The 26,232-nt window shown below is 43.6% G+C and overlaps 1 protein-coding gene and 1 pseudogene across 1 annotated transcript in view; both read left to right on the top strand.

Moving 5' to 3' along the window:
• Positions 1-26,232, top strand: part of ST8SIA1 (ST8 alpha-N-acetyl-neuraminide alpha-2,8-sialyltransferase 1) — a 602,520-nt gene that overhangs the window by 339,001 nt on the left and 237,287 nt on the right. The window lies entirely within an intron of this gene.
• On the top strand, positions 10,031-10,142 carry LOC144777808 (5S ribosomal RNA; annotated as a pseudogene).

The following is a 26,232-nucleotide window of genomic DNA, read 5'->3' as shown; positions in this document are numbered from 1 at the left end:
TTCTCTTGCTTTCTTGCCTGACATGCATCTATCCTTCCACCCAAGCCAGTGTACTCCCTACTGACACTAACTTTGTCCTCCAAATCTAGAAATCAAGCAGTGCTTCAAGCAGTGCTTTTCAGTGGATGGATGTGCCTGGAATCATATGACACTGCCACTGCAGCTGGACTCAGATGCTAATCATGCACACCCTTAAATCTCACTGCAAACTGTTCAGTCCTCAGGCATGAACTGAGGAAATGCAACGAGTAGCCATTAGCCACAGCACTTTGTGGCTCCTCTTTAGGGAGACATACGATGCTTAGTACGACATATGCTGGAAGGCATAATTGTGACATTGTAGACCTGCCATTAAAACTAATACAACATGGGAGAAGAGAAACATTACTTTGTGACAGATTTTCAGTAAGGTGGGATCATTGCCACTACAGGCACACAGCAAGTACACTAGGACTTTGCCTGTCAAGGCCAACAGACACCAGTCTGAAGCAGCCATTTGCACATCTCATTTCTAATTGCACATTAGTTGTTGAAACATTTCTCATGAACTAGCTGTTAACTAGGATGTCTTTATAAACTTAGAGAAGATGAAGGCACACTGAGGTTGAGCAGTAGGATCCACAATTAAAAAGCTTTAAGAAGTCACCAGTTAATAGGAATTACGCATATACAAAATGTGTATCTTATTAGTCTTGGAAAAGGAGTTCGCTCTCAACCCATGTGTTGGCGTGGAGTGGTGCGGCTCACTGGTTAGAGGCGGCAGACCCGGAAGCAAAGAACGGCCCGGGACCAGGGTTCAATTCCCAACGCGGCAAGGTCGTGGACCAGGGTCAGCGGACTCGATAATTCTCACCCCGGTGCCTACTCTAACCAGGGATCAAACTCAGCAACTCTGGGCATTAGCTTGCCTCTACAACGGCCCCCCACATTCACCGGGGATGCCTTGTTTCACCTTGGAGATACCCAGTAGGGACCATCTCACAGGGATAGACAGGACAGGTTCCCCAGCGGTCTACAGCGCCACGACGCCTCAGGGCAGCAGTGCGCTTTACAAGACACATACATTTACATTTACATTGGCTGATGATCTGCTATGTTTTTTATGAAACAATTTAGATAACGACCCAGATTTATGAAGAGCTTGTGTCGCTTTTTGCGTCACGCCAGGTGATGCATTATTCTGCCCTGGGAAGGCATTCCGTGGGCGGAGTATGGGTGTTCCCAAGCATCCCTCCCATGGTTTTCGGTGCATTCCCAGATTTACTTACAGAAGTGAACCTGGGAATGTATCAAAATGCTACACCTTCCCAAGTGAGGTGTAACAAGGAGAAATATGTTTATTCTGCAGCACATGTAGAAAGAGAAAAAACCTCAGGGGATTGATTTTGGGTCTCCTTTTCTGCACAACAACAATCCTGCCTGTAACACAGGCACCCTTACACCATGGTTCAAGGGTGCCTGTCTTGGCACTAGGCTGCACTCAGTGCTGCAGCGCAGGAAGATGGCAGGAACGTGCCTTATCAAATTAGATATGGCATATTCCTGTCCTCTCCCTGTCATTGCAGCATTGTGTGACTTGTTCATAAATCTGGGCCTATCGGCCACAAGCATCAATGTTACCTTTTGCGAATCCTTAATTGCCAAAATTAAGGAATCGCAATTAAGGATTCGCAAACGGCAATGCATGATTAATTCGCATTTTTTTAGCGAATCGGTATTTTTCCTTAATTGCGATTCACAATTTGCGAATCGCAATTAAGGAAAACCCTTCCCATTGATTCCTATGGGCCAAGAGGCCCATAGGAACCCATTGATTCCTATGGGCCAAGAGGCCCATAGGAATCAATGGGAAGGCATTTACAATTTGCGAATTCCAAACTGCGAATCGCATTTTGAAAATGCAATTTCAAGGGTGCAGGGGGGGGGGGTCCAAAGAACCCCTCCCTGCACCCCTGAAATTAAACTTAACTGCAATTTACACAAAAAATTGCAACTTTCAAAAATGCATTTTTGTGCATGTTTGAAGGTTTTCGGTAAATTAGCATGAGGTTCAACCTCATGCTAATTTACCGCTTCCAAATTGATAATTCGCAATTTTAAAATGATCATGCATTGCATTTCAGAAAGCTGAAATTGCTATTTCTGAAATGCAATCGCAATTTTAGAAATCGCAACATGATTGCGATTCCTAAAATTGCGAAATACATGATGCATTGCAATTTTGATAATTGCATTCGCAAACGGCCGAAAATTGCGATTCACACCGTTTGCGAATGCAATTATCGTTGATGCATGTGGGCATTTGTGTTTAAAGCTTGAGAACTGGTACAGTCGATGTTTTGTGATGTATTCAAGATTCCATACATAGAATAAATAGAAGAGATTTTGTTACTTATAATAATGTCATTAATTGATTGTGAGTGGTGTTAAAGTAGTGCCTTTCAAACTTTCTTATTGTAATGCAATACATCACATTTTCAGAGATTCATGTAGGTTGTGATGGGCAGATTAGAAATCAGAAGTGCCAGTGGAAACAGATATAAAACGTCGGGTCTTCGGAGGTAGGAAAATCCAAAGTATTTCAGACTTGGAAAGATAGCTAGACAGTTTGGAATGGGTAGAGGAGAAGCAGGTATTAAGGCCACTAAAGAATTCAGCAAGGCAATAAAGGATGCTCAGACTATTATGCCTAAGGGCGTGCACGCGCTGGATTGATAGTGACATCAGGTGCCGACGTAGGTATCTAGCTCATTGTCCCAATCGTTGCCATAGCACACCCTTAACGAGGGCCTGGCGTCGATCAGGACAATTGTTAATACAGACAGCAGTGCCGCGTCACCAGCGCAGTCGCTGTTAGTTTACACCGGGCTCGGGAAACGGACCAGTGCTTGAAACTTGGACCAGTTACAAGAGTGCATAAATTGCTGACACCACAAGGACACATCGAACGCTAAAGTGCGAGGTTTCAGAACAGGTTTCAGGATTACATTTCACAAGATCATGGCTTTGTAGTTGGCTTCCAACTTAAAATCAATTCTGCTGACTCCACGAATAGCACAAAGCCTCCTGATGGTGGTCGCCTTCGAGGGATATCAGGTCCTTCTGCTGATGCAACAGCTCGTGTTTTCTGTTGAAATAGTGCTGTGCGTGTTAACTGGAAGAAACGTGGGCCCTTTTTTGCTTTTATGGAAAACTCAATTTAGCTGTAGACTCCAACCCAAAAATCCACACGAGTACCGAGGAAAGCTGTGCCTGGATTCAAAACAAAGATCAAAAGCATTTAAGTCTCCCACTCATTGGCTTTTACTCTGTGGTAAAGTGAAACTGTTCTGAATTATACATTTACATTCAAGTGATAACTTATAACTTTTTTATGGGAATGGAGAAGAGCGGATAATTTCGTATGATGCAGAACACTATTCCCATTGAACGTACATTAGTGCTGCTCGCAGTTTGCTCCCCATGGTTTTACCTGTTCTCTTTGGGTGCTTTCATGGAGCTGTCAGCAAGGTTTACATAAGAAATCCCATTGCTTGGGAGTGATTCATTCAGAACCCATCCGTCAGAGTGTTCATGTCTAAGGGCTTTATTACAAGTCTGGTGACAAACAGACCGACAGACTCATGGAGGCGTGGCGGTCTTCTGACCACCTCATCATGACCAGGGCAGTCAGGCCACCCTAGGACCACTGCAACCGCTTTGCAGCGGTTTTGAGGCCACAATAGATTTGGCGGACGCTGCAGCCCCGCCAAGTGTATTACAAGTTTCCTCACTGCCACACTTTTCAAGGTGGTCAAAAGTGTGGCATGAGAAAACAGAGGGGAGCATACCTTGGCCCCTGGGTACCTCTGCGCCATGTGGATGCACACAGGGGTGCATCCTCACTGCCACACTTTTCATGGTGGTCGAAAGTGTGGCATAAGAAAACAAAGGGGACCATACCTGGGCCCCGGGGTGCCTCTGCACCATGTGGATGCACACAGGGGTGCATCCTCACTGCCACACTTTTCATGGTGGTCGAAAGTGTGGCATGAGAAAACAAAGGGGACCATGCCTGGGCCCCGGGGTGCCTCTGCACCATGTGGATGCACACAGGGGTGCATGCACACCAGTACCTGCACGGCATGGACTTCAGCAGTGCATGCCGTGCAGGTACTGCCTTTGATGTTCTCATTGCGGTACCTATTTGATAGGCACCGCCATGTGAACGCCAACGAACAGTCCACCAGACAGGAGAAAACTCCTGATCTTGCGGTCAGTTCAAACATGGGTTTGGCAGTACAGGAGTGGGCAGTCATGCAAAAGCAGGCGTTAGAATGGCAAAACATGGAGAAATACTTTTATCTCTCCTCATTTTTGCATGCTATGTATGCTGCATTCTGCAGGTCACATAGAAAGAGCAAAACACTATTAAGGATTGTTTATCCGAAGGAAGGTGTCCCTTCTTACATATTAAGAATCATTAAATAATGACGACTTGCTACTTCTATGTGTGGTGAGTTGTGGAGCACACATAGAAGTAACAAATCACCATTATTGTTCATGTGTAGGAAATGACACCTTCCTCCACATAAACAATCATTCCCTGCAGTGTAGGCACTCTTGCACTATGGTGCAAGGGTGCCTGCGTTGGCGCTAGGCAGCTAATATTAGTGCTAGCTCTAGGGAAAACACAGGCACCGTATTCTTGTAAATAGGGCACATCCCTCCATTTTGGAAATGTCAGAGTGCTTCACTGCCAAATTTTGCCAAGCTCCGCGCTCAGACATTTCACTGTAAATATGCCTCCATGTTTCCTGAACCGGTGTGATAAAGGTGTGGTTAGTTAATGCAAAACTGAAGAACGCTGTTAAAGGGTGTGTAGTCATAAGGCAGTACTATATAACACATGATTTACTCAAGAAGGTTGTCAATGCTGCCACCGTGTATGAGCTAGCAATCTGTAATAATGAAATACAAGCTCTGTTTATTACCTTTGATAGTTTGCTCTTTCTATGTGATGGATATGCTTGCTCATACACTTAGATACACTCACATAAACAAGCATACACAAACACGCACCTTCCCACGCGCATACACTTGCACACATATATCCAAACAAGTATTCAGATACACAAATATGCATGCACAGAAACAAGGAGGCCTGCACATAGACGCATGTGCACACATGCAGATAGAATCATGCATGCATCCAGATGCACACACAAGTGCAATCACACACAGTCACTAACACAGGAATGTATTCAGGCATGGCATGCTCAGACAGTCAGACACATAAATGTTCACACACTCACGCACACATGAATAAATACACATCTACAAGGAAGCATCTACAAGGAAGCATCTATATAAACATGCATACATACAAGCTAACATGCAGATACACAGTCATGTGCATACAAACACGCACACAGAAGCATTACATGGATATTGGCTAGGAATATACAATATTTTGTGTCACTGATTTCTAAACACGTGTCCTACCATTGTTGCCTAATTATCTGGAGTACTGGGCGAGAGCACCTTGTTGATGTGTTAACAGGAACTTAACACCTTCTGAACATGCTTGTCTAAGCCATTTCTTAAGATGATGTGTCTCTGCTCACAGCTTTCTTATATTGCTAAAACCTGCTTTTCAACCAAGCATGTCAACTATTGGCCCAAATAAGCAATCTTTCACACTGCGAATTAATGCCACATGCTGTAGGGATCTTTCCGATCTTGGCTCAGCACACGGGTTAAATATGCGCATATAGAAACTCATTAGCCAAATGTGCTTGTGTTAATATTGAAGCAGGGCCTGGTTGCAGGTCATCTCAGGTTTCTACGAACTCTTTTATGCTGATGCGAGTTGTGTATGCACACTGCTTTATCTCTTCTGGCGCGTGCAGGAGCACATATCCTGCTGCGTTGCAGCCTTCCTGTCTATTGATCAGGGTAATGTTATCTCCGACCTGCTAGAGCCAAGTCAGAACTTTGGTCCCTTTGGGCACTTGGGACTAAAGTTAAAAAAGAAAAGAGGGAGCTTATTAATATAACTTAAACCGTTTTAATACTGAATCTGCAATGGTTCATATGTACGTGGTAACAACTAACAGCTAATGCTAAACATGGAAAAGAAGTACATGTATTGTTTAGAGCAGTTTTTATTGGTTTCATGTTTGCAAATGTTCATACATTGTCTCGATTATTCACACTCATTTTTCTTTGACTTTCTGCCTGCACCTCAGGCTTGTATTTTTAGTCCTAGTTACAAGCTCTGACATATTAATAAAGCATTAGAATGTCACTCCTTTTTCAGGCCTAATGAGTTGGGGTCTTGCTATTGCTTACTTTGTTTTATCCTGCTACTTTGAATTACATCTGGACTGGAGCTGAATGTGAAATCCTAAAGCAGAGGTCTTCAAACGTTTTTGCTCTGAGCCCCGCGAAGCAAAATATTGTTAAGTCGGATACCCCCTCCAAACTTTTATGGCAAGGATTGGGAGAGTAGAAGGGGCAACGCTGTGTGCAGAGGGCAGGAGTACTTTTTCTACGGCTTATAAACCACACTAAATATAAGATGCATACAACAGCAAATGCATCCAACAAAAGCAGCTATTGGTCCAAAAATACTGCTCCTAATAGTTGGGGTATTGTGAGCCTCTCGCACTCCTCGGCCCCAATGCGACTGTACCTGCTGCACTAATAATAACTTCCGCCCTGACAAGCCGGCTATCTCCTCTGCATATTTCAGCTCTTCACCCCCCATGTCTGACCATCCGTCCAATCTTCATATAAGCTGGCTGCCCTTTCATGAAAAAAATGAGCTCCCTCATGTTGTCTCCCTTTTTATGCAAGAGTACCATTGATACTGGTGCAAGACTGGAAAATAGGCGTCCGCAGGGGGGGGCAAGAGGGGGCGCTTGCCCCCCCCTGGATCTAGGCCCGATTCCCAAGGCGATTCAGAAGTGGAAAAGCAGGCCCACATACCTGGGCCGACTTTCCTGCTGGGGCAACACCTGAAAGGCTGCTCCAGCCCGAGTGTGACTCTCAGCAGGTCACAGAGTCAGCCGTTCCTCATAGTCAGAATGATAATGGGCCGGCAGAGGAGACACAGCATGGCGCATCCCCCCCCATCCCAGGCCTCAGGAGAAGAGATTGAGTCCTTGGGGCGCTGCTGATGCTTACGAGCAGCACAATTGACAAGTCTTAGGCAGGGGACGTGATCTTTAGTCCCTCACAGCAGGCAACAACGATCGGATAAAAAGGTATGGGGCACGGGTGGGAGCGTTTGGGGAGCGAGGCTAGTGCCAACATTCTTAGTTTAAAAACTGTGAAGTGACAGACCGGATTGAAATCGAAAGTGTAATTCTTATGATATTCCAACACTCTTTTTGTTGACGTGGCTCGTGATTGCTATAGCTGGAGGATCAGTGTGGACAGGGAGGTAGGAGTCTGCGGGCCATGCAGCGCAGTAGAGCCCCTTACCCTTCGTAGGCCACAGCCCGTTAGTTCCCCCCACCACCCCAAGTCTAATGAATATCTGTGAAATATGTTTAAATTCAGTGGACCCTCTTTTAGTTTCCTGTGCTCGACACTGCACTCAATTGTCAACACCGCAACTTATGGAAGGCTGCTGCAGGGTAGCGCTGTCTGCCTAATTCAGATATGAGCACAATAGTTGTTTATTAATTCTACCTACATTAGAATGACTTATACCTGCAACCCAAGCCTTCTTACAGATTTGAGCCGGGGCCTGGAATATTCAGAATTGTCAAATTGGTGACAGTGTGATAGATAGGGGTTGTCATTGTCAGCGCTGGCAGGAGCAATGTGTATCCCTAGCACTTCTTATTTATTTTCATATTAAGCACTGCCCACTTTGTATTCTGCAGTGAGCCCCATCACTTTGAGTTAGATCACGGAATGCGCATTACTACTAATAGTCGGATTTAAAGGGAACCAATCCTTCCAAGGGAAAGGAGATCAATTTTATTTGAAAGTCACAATTCAAATACCAGGATCGCAAGACCGACTCTCGTGTCAACAAATACTTATGTGGGAGTAAAGGAAACTACCACACCATCTGTTTTATAGTTTTTGAGGTGAATATAGTACATGCAAAGCAGGACGCTGATAATGACATAGTTAACATACAATGTATAGTAACTGTGCCAGTATTTTTATTGTTCACATAATAAGATGATATACATTACAGACATAACTGCTTGAACCATAACTACCCCCCGCCCCTATTAAACCTTTGTTGGAAATGTCTACCACTTTAAAAGAAAACTCTACTCCAGTCAAAGCAGCCGCTACGTTTGATCATTAGAAGGAGAGGCAACTTGTGCAGCTCATCTCTGGTAACTCATCTCTGGCTCCTTTTTGGAGGTATTGGAAAGTCTCAGTGTTATGAAAATATTGGAATAACGTGACAACACAGGATGCACTTAATCCGTTTGAGCAATGGGGAGAGTGCTGTACACAGCCGAGAGTGAAAAAAATCCGGAAAAAACACTGAAGACTGAAATAACTACATTTAAAGAACAATATGACTAAAAATGGGGAAAAAAATGAAAATTCGATTTTGACAATGTTGTAGTGAAAAATCTTATTAACCCTCCATATTGAGACCAAGGGAGACTTAAGAGCAGAGGAGAGATAAAGAGAGAGACAGAGCCAAAAGGAAAAATAAGAGACGGAGTGGGGAGTAGAGACAAACGGAGATGGGGAGAGGAAAGAGGGAGAAATGATTGACGAGAGAAGATAGGAAAAGAGGCGAGAGGGGAGGGACATAATTATAGATAAGTACAAGGAGAGAGGGGGAAATGAAAGAGGGAAACAGCCAAGTAAAAGATGAAGTGAGAACAGACTAAGTGGAGAGAAGGTTAGAGCAAAAGATTGGTAAAGATAGACTAGGAAACGAAAGTGGAGAAGGGCGATGGCAAGGGGAGTAAAAATAATAGTGAATGACAACGGAAAGGGTGGATGCAGAAGAGGATTATTAGAAGTTTCCTGGTCAGTATTAATAAGGAAAGGATGAATCAAGGCCTCACACACACTTCTTAGTTCTAACTTTCAGTAGCCTACAGCATGATTTAGAGGTTGATGATACCTTGAGGAAGTGCCAAATCAGGAGTAGAATCAAAGAAATATGGCACTATCACTTCAGGAAAAGAATAGTTTGGTCAAAGAAATGCCACATGTGGAGTCTCCACGGTATCTAACAACTCCTCCAGAAATAGGTGGATTTTCCTTTACCACTCAACAATAAACTTTCTTTTGTTCGAATGCCTAATAAAGGTTGAACAAGGTCTTTCCACTTTCCTAACCTTTAGAAGCATGCAGAACTGAAAGCACTCACAGGGACAGGAATCTATTTAATGTCTACAGAGAAGGGTCTTCTGCAAATGACAAGGTTTGATAAAGAAGGTAGTTGGCATAAGAAGACATAACTGAAGAACAGGAGAATTTTCAATACAGGAAAAAGACCTGATGTAAATCTCAAAGAAGCAATAGGAATTTGGAGAGTGGGGACTAAGGACATAGGCGGTAGAAATAGAACGAAGTATAGAGTGTATATGGGAGACACGTGAGAAAGAGGGGTAAATTATAGACTAAGAGAGAGGGAGGGAAATAGTGCAGGGGCAATTGAAATGGGAAAATCAGGGTAACAACGGGAAGAGAGAGGGGAAAAGAGGGATGGATAATGAAAGAGATGGATAATGGGATAGAGTATGATAAAGGAGGGGTTGGTAGAATTAGAGAAAGACAGAGGGAGGGAGACAGAATGAAAAGTTGGTATGATATATGGTCAGACATTCAGAAACTTTGAAAATCTAATAGATGTGGGGATACGCCGTGGAGTGGGTCATGACCTGCGCACCACCCGCCTCACAGCTGCGGGCTGTAACTCGGTCTGTGGCACCTATTTCTGTACGCTGGGCATGCCGCAGCTCAGTGTGGCGCCCTGCCGTTTCTTTTCTGGGTGCAAAGACGCGCCATGAAGCACTTCTCTTTTCTCTTGGGGTACGCCGCCACTGTGGGCAGTGGCCATACAACCCTAAAAGCACCTGATCTCATCTGAAGTTAAGCAGGGTCAGGCATGGTTAGTACCTGGATGGGAGACTGCCTGGGAAAACCATGTGCTGTAGACTTATCTGAATCTTAGAGTGACCTTAATATGAGCTGCCTGTAGTCATGGTTGGGGGTTATTTTTCCTTGTTCCTTCCTTCTTAAATTCCTCTGTCTGGTTCCCAGAGTGCCTTGAGTACTGTTTTTTCTTCACCATTCCAAGATAGAGGTTTTATAACCTTCTTCATTTTTCTTCCTAAACCAAGATGGTGGTTCTCCTTTTCCTGTTGTGTCACTTCCTTGCTGTCCTTGTGTATATATAAGGGGCTGAAATTCTCATTTTTCTTGTATCGCAACACTCTTCACTCCTATTGGTGTCTCTTTTCTCCTGTTGATATCTATTCACTTCTGTTGGTGACACTTTTCTCCAGTTTGGTATTTTGGTCCTGTGGGTTCCTTCTTCTGCAATTCTCCTCTTCTTCGCAGGTCTGTCATCCCCTTGCTGACTATCCTCCTTTTCGTGTCCTGTTGCCTGGATTCTGGAGTCACCTCTTCCATCAGTGTTTTTTTTTTAGTCTCGGAGCCTCCTTTGAGAAGACACTGTCTGCCCTGACGTTGACTTGTTAGCAGCACTGTGGCTACCAGAAGGGGTCGCTCCTACCTAAACAAGCAGAAAACTCACTACTAGCACTTCAAGCACGTTGTTGCTTCTTCCATTAAGGGGGAGATGTGGCTGGAAGGGGAAAAAAAAGCAATATCTCAGTAAAAATTTTAATGGCCTGAAAAGAGATGGGAGAAAGACCCAGGCCCAGTTAAGATAGGGTTTTGAGCATGATGGAGAACATGAATTATGTGTGCATTGGTTAGCACAACTGGTGAGTTGCATTGGTTTTGCACATTTGGCAAACCATAGCTCAGCTTTTAACTGTGTTTTGATTGCCTATGTACATAGAAAGGTAGGATAAATAATTGTATTGTCTGAATTATTTTATTAGGCAGGGTTGTGCAAAGTTGTCAGAGGGCTTACTGCACCACACTTTTAAACTTCAATGCTTTGCAAAGTGGAATGTATTTATTTTTTTTAAACATGAAAAGCTGCAAAGAGATGTGTGGCAACAGAAACATAAAGCCAGAAGCAAAGCAGGGAAAATAAAGTAGGTCCCTCGTTGTTTGATACTTATGGTGTTCAAAATGTCAAAAGTTGACAATGTAAATACCTAAAATATCAGATCTTTGCAATATATTGTTCCCTGTCCATTCCCCGTTCATGTTTGTGGCCCACCCATCGATGTTTGTGGCCCACCCATCGATGCTCGTGGCCCTCCCTGAGCAAGAATCCTAGAACCGGGTCTGCCCGGATCGCCGGTCCGTCCGGTGCTGGCCCAATGACAGTGTGGTATTAACACTCAGGCAGCGCACGTTGCTGTAGTGGACGCCCATGTGTTCTGAGCAGGGAGGCCGTCAACGTTCCGTTTATGGACGCCTTTGGTCCCCTTAATTTTCACAATTACAGCAGGCTGTGCTGTTCCCCTGCGAGAAGGAGAGGGTGACCTGCTAAAAATCTTGGGGTGATAATAGATCCTGCCCTTGACCTAGGCAACCAGGTGAGCAGAACTGTCTCCACTTGCTGGGGCTTGATTCATACTCTCCGTAGGGTTAGGAAATTTCTTTCCCTCCAGGCAAGAAAACAAATAGCTGTCGCTCTCATCGGCTCGCGTTTGGACTATTGCAATGCGCTGTATGCAGGACTCAATAAAGGACAGCTGCAGCGTTTGCAGGTGGTCCAAAATGCCGTAGCCAGATTTGTTCTGGATATCCCTAGGCGCTCCTCAGCCACGGCAGCCAGGAAAACTCTGCACTGGTTGCCGGTGGAACTGCGTATTCGGTTTAAGGTCCTGAGTATGACCTACAGAGCCATTGCTAAAAAGAGCGACACCGGAATTGGATCCATTATCTCCCACTATGTTCCCCCTAGAAACCTGCGTTCCTCCGGGAAGCTGCTTCTTGCAGCTCCCCGGGTACGGAAAGCCAGGTGGGGTGGTAGGGCCTTTTCCACTCTGGCTCCTAAGTGGTGGAATGAACTTCCTTTGGATCTGAGATCCCTTCCATCCCTACAGATTTTTCGCAGTGCCTTAAAGACCTTTCTCTTCAAGCAAGCTTATGTTTAAGATCTATGTCTCCCCTCTTGGTCCTTCCTGACCTTTTGCTAGGCGCCTTGATACCTTCGGGTCATTGTTCTGCGCATTACAAATTATTTTTCAATTCAATTCAATTCACCGAGCGAGAGGGTGACCGAGCGAGAGGGTGACCGAGCGAGAGGGAGACCGAGCGAGAGGGAGACCGAGCGAGAGGGAGACAGAGCGAGAGGGAGACAGAGTGAGACAGAGTGAGAGGGAGACAGAGAGAGAAGGGACAGAGAGAGAGGGACAGACTGAGGGGGACAGACTGAGGGAGACAGACTGAGGGAGACAGACTGAGGGAGACAGACTGAGGGAGACAGACTGAGGGTGAGAGAGAGAGGGAGACAGACTGAGGGTGACAGAGAGAGAGGGAGACAAACTGAGGGAGACAAACTGAGGGAGACAGACTGAGGGAGACAGGCTGAGGGAGACAGACTGAGGGAGACAGACTGAGGGAGACAGACTGAGGGAGACAGACTGAGGGAGGGACAGACAGAGGGAGGGACAGACAGAGGGAGGGACAGACAGAGGGAGGGACAGACTGAGGGAGGGACAGACTGAGGGAGGGACAGACTGAGGGAGGGACAGACTGAGGGAGGGACAGACTGAGGGAGGAAGACAGAGGGAGGGCAACAGAGGGAGACAGACAGAGGGAGGGACAGACAGAAGGAGGAAGACAGAGGGAGGGCAACAGAGGGAGACAGACAGGGGGAGGGAGAGAAAGGGAGGGAGAGAGGGAGACAAGAGGGAGGGAGACAGAGGGAGGACGACAGAAAGGGAGACAGACAGAGGGAGGGAGACAAAGGGAGAGAGGGAGACAAAGATGGAGGGAGAGAAAGAGGGAGGGAGAGAAAGAGGGAGGGAGAGAAAGAGGGAGGGAGACAGATGGAGAGAGACAGAGGGAGAGGTAGACAGAGGAGGAGAGAGGGAGGGAGACAGGGAGAGAGATGGAGGGAGACAGGGAGAGAGATGGAGGGAGACAGAGAGAGAGATAGACAGAGTGAGTGAGACAGAGGGAGACAGAGAGATGGAGAGGGAGAGATGGACAGAGAGAAAGAGGGAGGGAGACAGATAGAGAGAGGGAGGGAGACAGCGAGAGAAGGAGGGAGACATAGAGAGAAGGAGGGAGACAGAGAGAGAAGGAGGGAGATAGAGAAGGAGAGAGAGAGAGAGAGAGAAAGAGAGAGAGAAATAGAGAGAGAGAGAGAGAGAGAGAGAGAGAGAGAGAGAGAGAGAGAGAAAGATGGATGTGTGTATGCCGGGTCGGGTGGCTCAGTGGATGAAGACGGCCGCTGCGGGGTATGTGTTCAACCTCATGGTCATAGTTTTTTTTGTTGCTAGCCCCACCCCCCTCCCCCACTGACCCCGCCCCCACTGGTGCGGCCTTCGGACACAAACCACCCTGTAAATTTGGCCCCTGAGAGAAAGTTTGTGAGTAGCCATGCTCTAGAACCACATCAACCTGATTTAGAATGTTTTTTTCCGGACATTTTTAGTTTTTCCCTCTGTTTTATTGTAGTTGCCAGGTCGTCTGCTGTGGTGCCTCACAAGATTTTTCTCTTCCCCTTATGGGTTTCTTTGTTTATTTAAGCTCTTTGGGCCATATGTATCAACATCACCATTTGCGATTTCTAAATAGCGATTTTTAAGGAATCGCTATTTAGAAATCGCAAAATGGTATGTATGTAGAAAATCGCAATTTTATTGCGATTTCCAATTATTCCTTATTTGTGAATTTGCAATTTGCGAATTCGCAAAGAAGGAATAATTACCCATTCATTCCCATGGGCCAGGAGGCCCATAGGAATGAATGTGAAATGCATTTCATTTTGCGAATCGCAATTTGTGAATTTGCAGAATGAGATTGATTTCAAGGGTGCAGGGGTGTCTCAAGGACACCCTGCTGCACCCCTGAAATCAGCATGTGTGTGCATATGGCGCACATACATGCCTTATGGGCATGTATGTGCGTCACATGCCACATTTAAAAATGCCAATTTGTGCCTTTCTATGAGAAATCGCAATTTACCACCAATTGAAAGTTGGTGGTAAATTGCGATTTCTTAAGCTAAAATCGCTATTGAAAATTGCATCATACATAGCATTTAAGGAATCGCAAAATTGCGATTCCTTAAATGCTATAGCAAAATAAGGAATCGCACATTTTTGCGATTCCTTATGATGCGAATTTTACATACATAGCAAAAAATGCTACACAGCCTTTTGCGATTCGTAATGGCCGGAATTCGCCGAATTCCGGCCTTTGCGAATCCAAAAAGGCTTGATACATATGCCCCAATGTCTTATTAGATTTTTTTAATGTATTTAATACTTGTGTTCAACCATGTCGGAGGATGGTGATGAACTTAAAATGTTGCCCCCCCCTGGAAACATTTCTGCGGACGCCCATGACTCCCGTGCACCTTTTTTTAAAGTTAGACAGTCATAGTTGTGATGCAGTGTGCCCGTCAGACACCAGGGCTCCAGGGCTGCTGCACCTGCTTCAACAAAGATAGCTACAGCTCTTGGACAGAGGGTCATCGCCTCTGCCCACCCTTTGTTAAAGACAGGGACTCCCATCTTGCCTCATCCCCTTCTCTGCCATCTCTCTGAGGCACTGCTTAATTTGAGCTGGTGGTTTCCTGTGCCCGGCATCGGCACTTAATTGTTAACACTGGCACTTTTGGTAGTCTGCCACATGGTGGCGCTGTTTGTCTAATTTAGAGAGGAGCACAACAACAGTTGTTTATTAATTATCTATGAATTAAAACTAATACCTACTGCCCAAGCCATTTTATATAGCTGTAGGTGCCTCGAATAGTCTACATTTTCACACTTGTAGGAGTGTGATAGTAGCTGTTTGATACTGGCAGTGTTGGCCTAAGTAATGGTTAGTGCCAGCTGAAGTGGCCTCTTGACAAGCCTGGCACCTACTTTATTACAAATTAAGCTTTCCTGTGAGGCCAAACAAAGGTGTCTCCTCTGCGTAAATTTCCCCCTTTCCCGTGGGCCATTGCTGTGAGGTCCAAAGCAACACTGGCACAGCAAGGGTGCAGTTGACCCTAATGCAAGCAAAGAAGGATAGTAAAACAGCCATAATTGGGGTTTAGTTGGCTTCTTACAGTGCTGGCCCCTGGTGCCACTGTACCTGCAGCAACAACGATACGTCCATCCCCTCAGTGTTAAAAAGTAGCAAGGGGTGACTTGGGCTCTAATGCTAGCAAGGAAAGTGGGCATCCAGTCCACTTTTTAAAAAAGACCCCAAGGAAGGTTCCCTTCCTTGGGGTATCTCTCTGAGGAAGCTGTCTCTGGCCATTTATAAGCAAAACAAATGAGCCCCCACAGAGTGCTCCTTCTTCTCTGTCATCTCTTTGACAATGTCCCGGAAAAGCTCTTCATCTGACTGAAACCCTGCTGGTCTTCTCCCTACCATCTTTTCCAAACGAAAATGCCTCTAAATGGTTAATACTTACTGCCTGAAAGTGAAGGGTGTAGAAGTGGTGCAGAAAGCTAAAATGAAACATGCTTCTCACTAGTCAATAATTGACTGAGTCACTTAAAGCCAATACCACTGAAATTATGTGATTCTGATGTAGCAGGGAGTTCCACATAATTATTGATTTTCTGCATTTGATACATAATCCATCATCTGCTACATAATCTTCAGATTTGACAAAATAAAAGTGATTCTAGATTAAATGTTACTAAAACGTGATGCCATGTGTTTCAGAGCAGTGGAAGGTCCATCCCAAAGGTTGGCTGGCCATCTTTCAGCCATCTTTCAGTTACTTATTGCTGTATTTTGGTGTTAAACAAGTACTAATGAGGTGAAAAACGTCCCCTGACAGTGTTATTATGAGTTAAAATATCAAAATAATGAAGTAACATTAACAATAAAATCTACTGTATTATGCCGCATAAACTCTGCAGCATAATGTGATCCTCTCCAGCTGCATAATTCCAGTGGCACTGCTTAAAGCTTCATGGTGATAACGTTTTATTCTTTTTGAGAGATAATGTACAGGTGTTATCAGTTGAGTTCTAGAATAATGGAGACACATACAACTGTGTGAAATAGGTACAGTCTGATAACCTATTGCTTAAAGCTATATTTTGTAAGCACTTGTTGTATAATTTTGTAGCAGCCTGGCTTAGACTGTGTGTAATACTATTTTAAAATAATAATTTACACGTTTGCAGTGCTTTCTAACACAGTGTGAGACCTTGTACTACTGTAAATACAAAGGTCACTAGTCCCTAATGCTCCAACTAGAGTAAAATTCATTGTCTCTCTGGGTTTACACACACAGATAAATGCAGTGATGGCATTTGCCAACTGAGGTTTCATTATCTAATAGAGTAGATTTACCACTGGTTAATTTAACTTGCATTTATGTTTCAAGCATGCAGTTACCTGATGGTGAAAAAACAAGATACTTAGACAGTTTTGTTCTTTTCTTTTTATCCAACTTTTTGACTCTGCCACCACACTCTCTGACACCTCAACCCCATGGCACTCCGGATCACAGTTCCCATGCTTTTTAATGCACTTCAAGGGCTGTGTGTAAATTAACACAGCCTGGAAACTTAGCATATAAACAAGACCGTGCTTCCAGGTCATCTTCCTTTACAAGTACATGCAGAGGCATTTCTTCCACCCTAGGAAACCATTCCTGGAACCCCAGGGGGGCGTGAACCACAGTTTGAAGACCTCTGTCCTAAAGCAAGGATCATTTGTAGGTTGACGAATAAATGATTTCAAGCAAACCATGAAACTATTAAACATTAACTATAGCTCGCGGGTCCAAGCTTTACCTTCCATCCCCTTTCTAGTAATCCTCAGGTCAGCAGCCCACTGGTTTATTTGATTTTTTCTCTTTTTGCTTATTTCCCTCAGAGGGCTTCCTTCTGATCTAGGAATCCATAGGAAAAAGGGGCTTAGGGATGGAGACAGCCTCACTATTGTATAGGGTGGACTCTACTTTTTCTGACATATTTATTATTCAGCTCAGTTAATGCATCTAGTTTTAGCCACAGCTCAATATTATTGTCACCTTCTCCTTAACCCTTACATAGTAATTGGTCTTTACTGCCATTTCCTCTTACTCTCTGTTGTTCCTGACCTCCATGTTGCATTTATTTCTACTGTAACTCATCCCACTTTTGAGCTCTTTCAGAATCAATTCAACTTCTCTATTTGTCTTTGTGGAGCACCTCTGCTTCCAGATTTTCCAACATCGCCACTTGGAAATTGAGGGTGCCCTATCAGATTTATATTACATCATTAGGCGTAATTGGTATATGATCGAGAAGCCTACTGGTGTTCTTTTTAAATGTAGGTATTAAGCCATGTAAACCGCTCTCAGGCTTGCATAGATTTGTCCTTCCTGTGTCATCCTTGACAACTTAGACCATTAACTTTGTATTGTCAGTTATTCCCTTAAAATATGCAATATTCCAGTTCCCTCTGTCCTACAACTAGGATGTTCAGTTTTGGGGAGTCCATACATTTTGCAAAGCTTACTGGGAATGAGATACGTTCTGTGAAGTATGCATTGCAGTAATTACAAATGGGCATTCCCGGATGCCCAGGGTGTCTATGAAAGTATCAGAGTCCAATCTGTGTCCCTAAGTTCCTTACTCAATTCATGCATCCTTTTTTTCCTTGAAAGAGTTAGGTCTACTTTTGATTCAGATTGAATCACCTTATGTAGTGAAATATTCAAGCGTCAGTGTCCTGAAATCATCAGGACCTACTCCTACTCTGAGAAGGTTTTAGGTTCCTCTCTCTATCTGGGTGCTGGTGTGTTGTCTTTTGGGGTCCATGATTTTGGAATAGGTCAAATTCGGGCTCCATGGCACATTTTAAGTTTGAAAATGCTCAAAAAAGTCTTGCATCACTCCATTGGAGAATAAGTCCCCAATCTTACAGATTTCCGCTACCTCTCATGTCAGCAATTTATGCTTCCATTGTCGACCTCAGAGGCCCGGTATCACATTATCGGAAGTGCAGTCGCACAAGCATACTTAACCTTTGCTGTGGGCAAGCATTTGTTCCAGCAGTGTAAGGCTACCCTAATGAACCCTGTGCAGTGGCCTCACTAGATATTTTACTGGGAGATCTACCATTTCCGATTTACTATTATGCGCTTTAGGCACAGTCCACCACTTCGAGATCCACCGCAATTTGGCTGCCCAATAATATCCCACAAAATCCAATTCTGCAAGCCCTCCTTCTGTTGGCAGCATTTTTACTGTTTGAAGTGATACCCTGCATCTTCCATCTTCCTCAATACGGTTAAAATATTGTTCAATTAATTAAACTACTGTTATCGTAGCTGAACTGGAAGTTTTTAAAAGTAGTACAATAGCCTGGTGGGTACTACCATTTTCGCCAACATGATCCTCCACATTATTGACAATAGGAGAGTGGTCCAGTATCTGACTCAATATCTTATGGATGCTATTGCTTCCCTATGTGACCTCTAACACACCAGTCAAGTATTTGACTCCCATTGGCTCCTGCCAAGAATGCAGGAGTGTTGCCATCTGTACCTTTCGGATGGACTATGTTAATACAGACCTTTCGCCAATTTACTGTTCACTCATTACATCCTCATACATGGTTAGTTCTCTCATCAGGGGTTCCAATTTGTTGTTCATGTCCTCAAAGGAGATCATCTTCATATAGGGAAAGTTGTAGCATTTTTCCATCCTGATTACGTCTGTGTCTGTTCCTCCACCTTGCATCACACAAGCAAATGGGTCCTCCATCGGTAGAGCAAACATGAGCGAAAAAAGCACACAACCCAACCTTGCACCTATTTTGATCTTAAAAGGCTCAAAGATTTTCTGAGCAGTCCAGAGTATGGACTTGGGTTTTGAGTAAATAAAAAAACTCCACCTATTTATTGAGTGCCCTTTTATCAAGATCGACATAGACCATGACAGAGCAAGGTATCTCTGGGGTGTCAATTCTAACATATAAAACAGTCTTTTTAAGGTGCCTGAAGTGCTTCTCCCTGGAACAAATCCAATTCAGATTGGAGTGTATCACCCTGAGCAAGTAACTCAGGATAAAGTTAGATATAATTTTGGTCAGGATTTTGCAATCTTAATTTATGTTCTTGCTATGATATAATGTCTTATAGTATGAATACAACTGAAGAGTTGTGTTTGGTTTCTCTTTTGTTCAGGATTTGCAAGATAGTGATGCACTCTTCTTCCCTCCAGATGAGCTGTGCATGGAGGTATACTTGAGTCATTACCCTCTCTATTTAATTGCAACATGTTTTTCCTATAGTTCTTATCTCTGAGTCTATCCAGAGCCTGATCATATTCCTCATTTACAAGGAAAGTAAGTCTCTGAGTAGAGTCCTTGGAATGATCTTCCCTTTCTAGTATTTTTAGTCTACACTATATTGTTTCAAGATCTAACGAAGTCCTCTAATAACAAGCTCAAACGCCTCTTATTCCAAAATAGCCTTTGGCGCTGTAAGCTTGGTGTCTGCAAAGTAACGTTCAATGTCTGATACTCTGGTCTCTCTGTAAACCATGTCCACCAAGACAGTTGGTTGAAGTCTCTACATTGGGACTGCTGGTCTCGCTCTGTACTTTTGAAAGTCTACTATCAGTGGGTCATGGTCTTAAAGAGTCTTGTCAAAATACTCCACCATGAGCATCTCCAACATCCATCAGTGTGAGCAATATATTTCATTACAAGATCGGAGGCTACCATTATGCAAATACTTTTATTTGCTGCCCAACATGCAGCCCTTTAAAGAATGTTATTACATCACAATAAACAGAACATTAGTAAGATGACAAATAGGCTGTGCAGGCTCCAATCTTCCTCTTTTGTTCGCTGCTTTGACACAGCTAAGTACACTTTATATTAGCGGTTTATTTCCCTTTTAATTGGGCTTTGTCTTGACTGCCTGTATCTTTGTTTGATTCTAAATTTAGATATGTACATCCCTTTTGATATTTATATTCTTTCTGTCAGTTTTTTATTAGATCAGTATGTTTTACTGTATGCTTGTTAACACCTTTTCTCCTACAGCACTCTCCTATTTAAAACACTTAAACAAATTTCTAACATACAGACATTTCAAGATGAAGGGTATCCAGCTTTTGAGGGACATTCTGCAAGCCAAGGACAGGCTGGTAAAGTTGGATCTGAAAGATGCCTACTTTACCATACCATTGACGAGGAGTGTCACAAGTACCTCCGCTTTACTTGGAAAGGAACCCTCTACCAGTTCCAGTGCCTTCCTTTCGGCCTATCACCAGCCCCTTGGTGCTTCACCAAGGTTCTTCGACCGGTGGTCAGTTATCTCAGACAGAGAGGAATTTGTCTTATGATTTACCTAGACGATATTCTCATCATGTCTCAAGACAAGTCAGAAATCTTTAAACACTTAGATATGACCATGAAGCTTCTGCGAGACTTGGGTTTCATCATAACTGTGGAGAAATCCATTCTGTCCCCGACACAAGAAATATAATTTCTTGGTTTCCAACTAAACACTATTCTGTCCAACATAATCCTTCCACACCAAAAGGTTACCAAAATAAAGAAACATGTTTCCCTCATTCTTTCAAAAGAATCTATCCGTCTGAAAGACCTAGCCAGGGTTTTGGGTCTCCTCTCCTCCTCTATCCAGGCCATCTCTTCAGGTCTCCTTCATTACAGGGGTTTGCAAAGACTAAAAACTCTGGGCCTGAGGAAAGGCCTCTGGTACGAAGACTCCCTTCCCCTTTCGGAAGACGCTCGAGAGGATCTTCATTGGTGGTTGAACAACCTCCAAGCCTGGAACGGGAAAGCTATTTTCGGAAACCTTCCAGACTTTACCTTGGAATCAGATGCGAGCAACCATGGCTGGGGTGCTCGGCTTAACAATTTAGAGACCGAAGGGAGGTGGTCCTTATTAGAACAATCCCTTCACATAAATTCTCTAGAAATGTTGACAGCTTTGAATGCCCTTATGAGCTTCAAAGAGATTCTGAAGAATTCGAATACCCTAATCCGCTTGGACAACTTCTCAGCTGTCTCCTACATAAATCATCTAGGGGGCGCGAGATCCAAAAATCTTTCAGATATTGCCAAGCGAATATGTTATTTCTGTTGGGACCAGAAGATCACCCTTAACTTCCCAGAATTTAAGGGCAGACTAGAATTCATGTTTGCTCAACGATTCCAGTGATTGGATGTTGAATCCAGAGGTTGTTTGCCTGATACAAGAGCTTTGGGGCCCAATCCAGATAGACTTGTTTGCCAGCAGCTTAACTCACCAAGTACCAAAATACTTCCGTTGGACGCCAGACCCGAATGCGTCAGGAGTAGATGCCTTTCTCCAGTCTTGGGAAGGGATGAAAGCTTATGCCTTCCCCCCCTTCTCAATGATTCAGAGATTGTTGTGGAAAGTGAGACTCAAGTCATGCTCCCTCATTCTGGTAACTCCCTTTTGGAGATTCCAGGTTTTGTTTCACGGGGTATTGGAGTTAGCAGTTGACTTCTCGTGGTTGATCCCATCATGTTCAGGCCTACTCCAGGGTCCAGACGGAGAAGAACATCCTTTGGTCTTGGAAGGGAAATGAACCTTCTTGTCTGGAGGATATCAGGGATTCAGGCAGATATTCTGACCTTTCAGGAGAAGCTAAAAGCTTTTTGGAAGATTCATGGGCACCAGGAACCAGAAAAAGATACAGAGGTGTTTGGAGAAAATGGTCTGGTTGGTGCCTGGAAAGGGATTTGGATCCCGTTCAATGTCCTCTTCAACAGGTAGCTAATTATCTTGCTCATCTTTTTGAGTCAGGTCTTTCTTTCAGAACTATCAACTGCTACAGGTCAGCTATTTCTTCAGGACATGCCTTGGTTAATAACCTTGCTATTGGTAGCAACCCTCTAATCAAAAGAGTTATGAAGGGTATTAGATTAAGGAGACCTCCCAGGGCTCGCTATGAACCCCTTTGGGATGTTAACCGTATCTTTAATCTCTTCCGTTCCTGGCCTGACAATGATTTACTCTCCCTTAAAAGGATTTCCATGAAATTGGCAACTCTTTTGTGTCTAATCTCCTTTAGAAGGGTCTCCGACATTAAAGTCCTAGAACTTTCTTATAGATTTTAGTCTTCTGAAGGTGTTCATTTCGATATCTGGAAGAGAACTAAAACAATGTCAGAGTCTATCTTTTAGCCCTTTTTCCATGAATGTGAAAAAATGTGTGTTGTGAATTGTATGAAGTGCTACGAAAGTAAGATTTCCTCTTTTAGACCCGTTGGTTGTGATCAACTTCTTTTATCATATGTTAGACCTTTTAGGCCTGTGTCCTCAGCGACCTTAGCCGGATGGATACGTTTGATTATGCATGAGGCTGGAGTAGATCTCTCTAGATTTGGAGCTCACTCTTCTAGGGGTGCAATGGCTAGCAAAGTTTTTTGGCCTGGAGGTTCTCTGCCCAAAATACTTAAAGCTGCAGATTGGTCTAATGCAAGCACCTTTTCTAAGTTTTACTTGAGACCAATAGAGCATGTTAGCAGTGTAGCTTTACATGGGTTTAAACATGCATAATGGTAGCCTCCGGTCTTGTAATGATTCTCCAATTATTATGAAGAGAGAATCTTGATTTCATTAAAGACATACGGAGGCTAACATTATCCCACCCTCCTCTCCCTGAGAGGTTTAGGTCCGGTAATGTTTATGTTTGATATTCTGATATTGCACTTTCTGCTTTTATCTTCAGCTTTAGTCTGTCTTTTTACCTTTTCACTATACAGTGTTTTTCTATTCCTTCTCAGATAACAATGTTAAGGATTAACCCGACTTATTGGAACTTCATTTTTGTACTCCTTTGTCATCACAGCCCACGAGGAAGATGGGAGCCTGCGCAGCCTATTTGTCATCTTACTAATGTTCTGATGTTCTGTTTATTGTGATGTAATAACATTCTTTAAAAGACTGCATGTTGGGCAGCAAATAAAAGTATTTGTATAATGTTAGCCTCCGTATGTCTTTAATGAAATCAAGATTCTCTCTTCATAATAATTGGAGAATCGTCATTCTGCCTAACCTTTCATACAGATCATACAGTATTGGATGGTAAGAGTATTATCTTAGTCAGGGGTTACATTATCTCCAAACATAATTATCCAGACAGGACTTTGCCCATCTTACACACAGGAGACGTAGGCTTTGGGGGTAGGACCTGTCTAGGTTAATATCTGCAATCATGTAAAAATCCCCTCACATTATCCTGGAATTGTGAACCCAGGACACCAACTTATCAGGTAGTTTCTATAAGGATGTCATTTAGTTAGTAATGGGTTCTTATACACCTATTACTGCTATTTTCCAGTCTGCCATATAACAGCACATACCCACATCATGCACCTCTACAAGGATTGCTTCAAAAGGTGTCTCTGGTCATATCCAGATTAACATCTCTTAGTTTTTCCCATTCTATCTGGTCTAAGAGGGTCTCATGTAACATTGTTATGTGGGCCCTCTTTCTTTTAAGGTATGGGTGTATTGTGTGTCTTTTTGTCATATTGTTCAAGTGAAAAACTGTATTCTATTTTCCTGTAACTGTTTCTTCTTAATGTGACTACTATCACTCCCCAACCATCTCCAACATCTCCCCTGGCCACCAAATGCTGGAAGAGAGATTGGAACCTGAGGCCAAAACTATCTAAATATTTCTCCAACTCACCTCCCCATGCAGAATGGTTAAACAACAGCCAACCAAGCATCTCAAAAGTGATATATTCAAACTAATTTCCAATCTCTTAGATCCATAGAGAGACTTCCAATTGCTATAAGGCTAGTTCCTTCCGCAGTCCAACTTATTCTATCATACTAAAGCATGAGTCTCAACAGCATCCAAATAGGTGCATACAGTCTTAGGTAGACCTTTTGTTGAGCTCCTGTCCCTGCCTCACAGGGCACTGCATGCTCAATAGAGCAGCATCTTGGACTGCACCTGGGAAGAACAACAGAAATCAGAAACTGCCTCAGTGATCATTGGTTTGTCTGGGTGAGATATCTGAGGGCTTTTCTTTATATGGTAAGATTTTCCTTGGCTCCTTGATCTGAGCCCTGGCCAAATGGCCAAATGAATTAGCGACAGTCTTCTTTTGTAAGTTGTGATCGTAGTACATCATATCTTGCTACAGTCTCAAGTGGCACTTAACTCCTGGCTTGGACTTTTGCCATCATTGCTTTTTTGGACGTCCCAGGTCCCGATGTTCCTCGTTCTCTTTCTTCCACTTACAGCTTACAGTTCATAGGACTTCATCATAGTTTCAGGAGGAGTGTTTCCTTCCATCCAATCCTAAACCTCATTTGTGTCTGTGAAGAACCATATTTTCCCATCTTCAATTACTTTAAATGTGGCCGGGAAGCGCAATATATATTGTATCTTCTTGTCCATTATTTACCTCCTCTTTTCCAGGAAGGAGGCCTTTTGTTGCTGGACCACCGCATTGTAGTCAGTAAATATTCGCACTGTGCCATGTTCAACTTTGTCTGGGCCTGCAGTCCATACCCCCTTCAATATTGCGTCTCATCCCAGTAGTGGAACAATCTAGCTAATTCCGGATGACGAGGGTCCCCAAGCACGGTTTTAGGCAGACACCCTGCTTACCCTTTCAAAGGCATTGATCTTAGACAATGTTCTGGGACTACCACCTTTGCTATACAGCTCGAAGAGAACCCAATAATATTTGTCCTGTGGATTCCCTCAGAGAAACCCACCACCCATATGGTTTTTCTTTGAGAATTGCTCTTGGGGTCTCTGACCCCAAGAACCTCACCCGCTTGGTGAATTCCTGGATTTGAGTTTTCATACTTAAGCTGTGGGCTCTCATAACCAATTTCATTTGTTTCACCCACTAAGAGATTTTTTATGGACTTCCCTGAGAAGATGAATATCGACCATAGCAATGTATATTTTCATTTCAAGGGCATCTTTTGTAGGAGTTATTACTTCAAGCATTCTGTCCAAATATGTCTGCATTGATATCTAGGGATTCCATGTGCTCGACGCACTGGCTCATTGGCTGTCGGTGAGCTGCAACTACTGTTGGTCTTTGAGGCTTCTAACCCTGCCCATTGCATTTCTCTATGAGCTGCAGGATAATGCCTTTAGCAAGCAGATTTAGATTAGATCTGTTGTAATTGAGATTCAATTGCTGTACTCTGTCATTATCGTTGTTTACCAGCATATGACACTCTTTTAGAGGGTTTAGCAAAGACACTAAGTAGAACACATTGAGCCCCGCCATTAACAGTGTCCCCATATAGCCTTCACAGTCCCTTATAGCAGTGGTCTTCAAATGTTTTAATGCTATGCCCCCCAAGTGTAAACAAAAATCATTGAGCCCCCCTAGAATGAAAAGACATTTTATTAGATGAAATTGGCAATGTTAAACTATGTTTAAATATATTTAAACATTGCAGTTATCTTCAATTATGCTTTTTAAATATGCAATCAAATACATGAATGCAAACATACCATTCTGGTCAGTCAGGTTGGTTTTACTAAACATTAAAGGTATCCACAGTGTGAATCTTTACAACTGAATTTCAGACCATCGCCCTTTGACACCTACTTCCACCCACAATATAAGTGACAAAATATGGTAGTGATGGTCCAATACAGAGTGGCTTACAGCCTCTCTTTATTCACTAAAAACAGAGCACTGTTATCAGTATGATGTATCTGTTGGCAGGTGCCCACCTGGAATCAATTAGGCACCCCCAGCGGGGTGCAGCCCCCAGTTTGAAGACCTCTGCCCTATAGGAGGACCCCTTGGGCATTTTTAGTATATCTCTTCAAGGTAGTGGCTTATCTGTTGTATAAGACAGTCAGTCCCCATTCCCTATTCCCTGCTTTATAAATGATCTCAGGGATGTGGAAATCAGCTTCCCACTCACTGAAATTGCTCTTAACCAATGATCAATTTCCTTCTCAGAAAGGGTGTAGTGAGGAAG

Source organism: Lissotriton helveticus, chromosome 1_1, assembly GCF_964261635.1.
Source record: "Lissotriton helveticus chromosome 1_1, aLisHel1.1, whole genome shotgun sequence".
NCBI lineage: Eukaryota > Metazoa > Chordata > Amphibia > Caudata > Salamandridae > Lissotriton > Lissotriton helveticus.
Note: the sequence above shows the minus strand (reverse complement) of the source record. Positions and strands in the feature narration are given on the sequence as shown.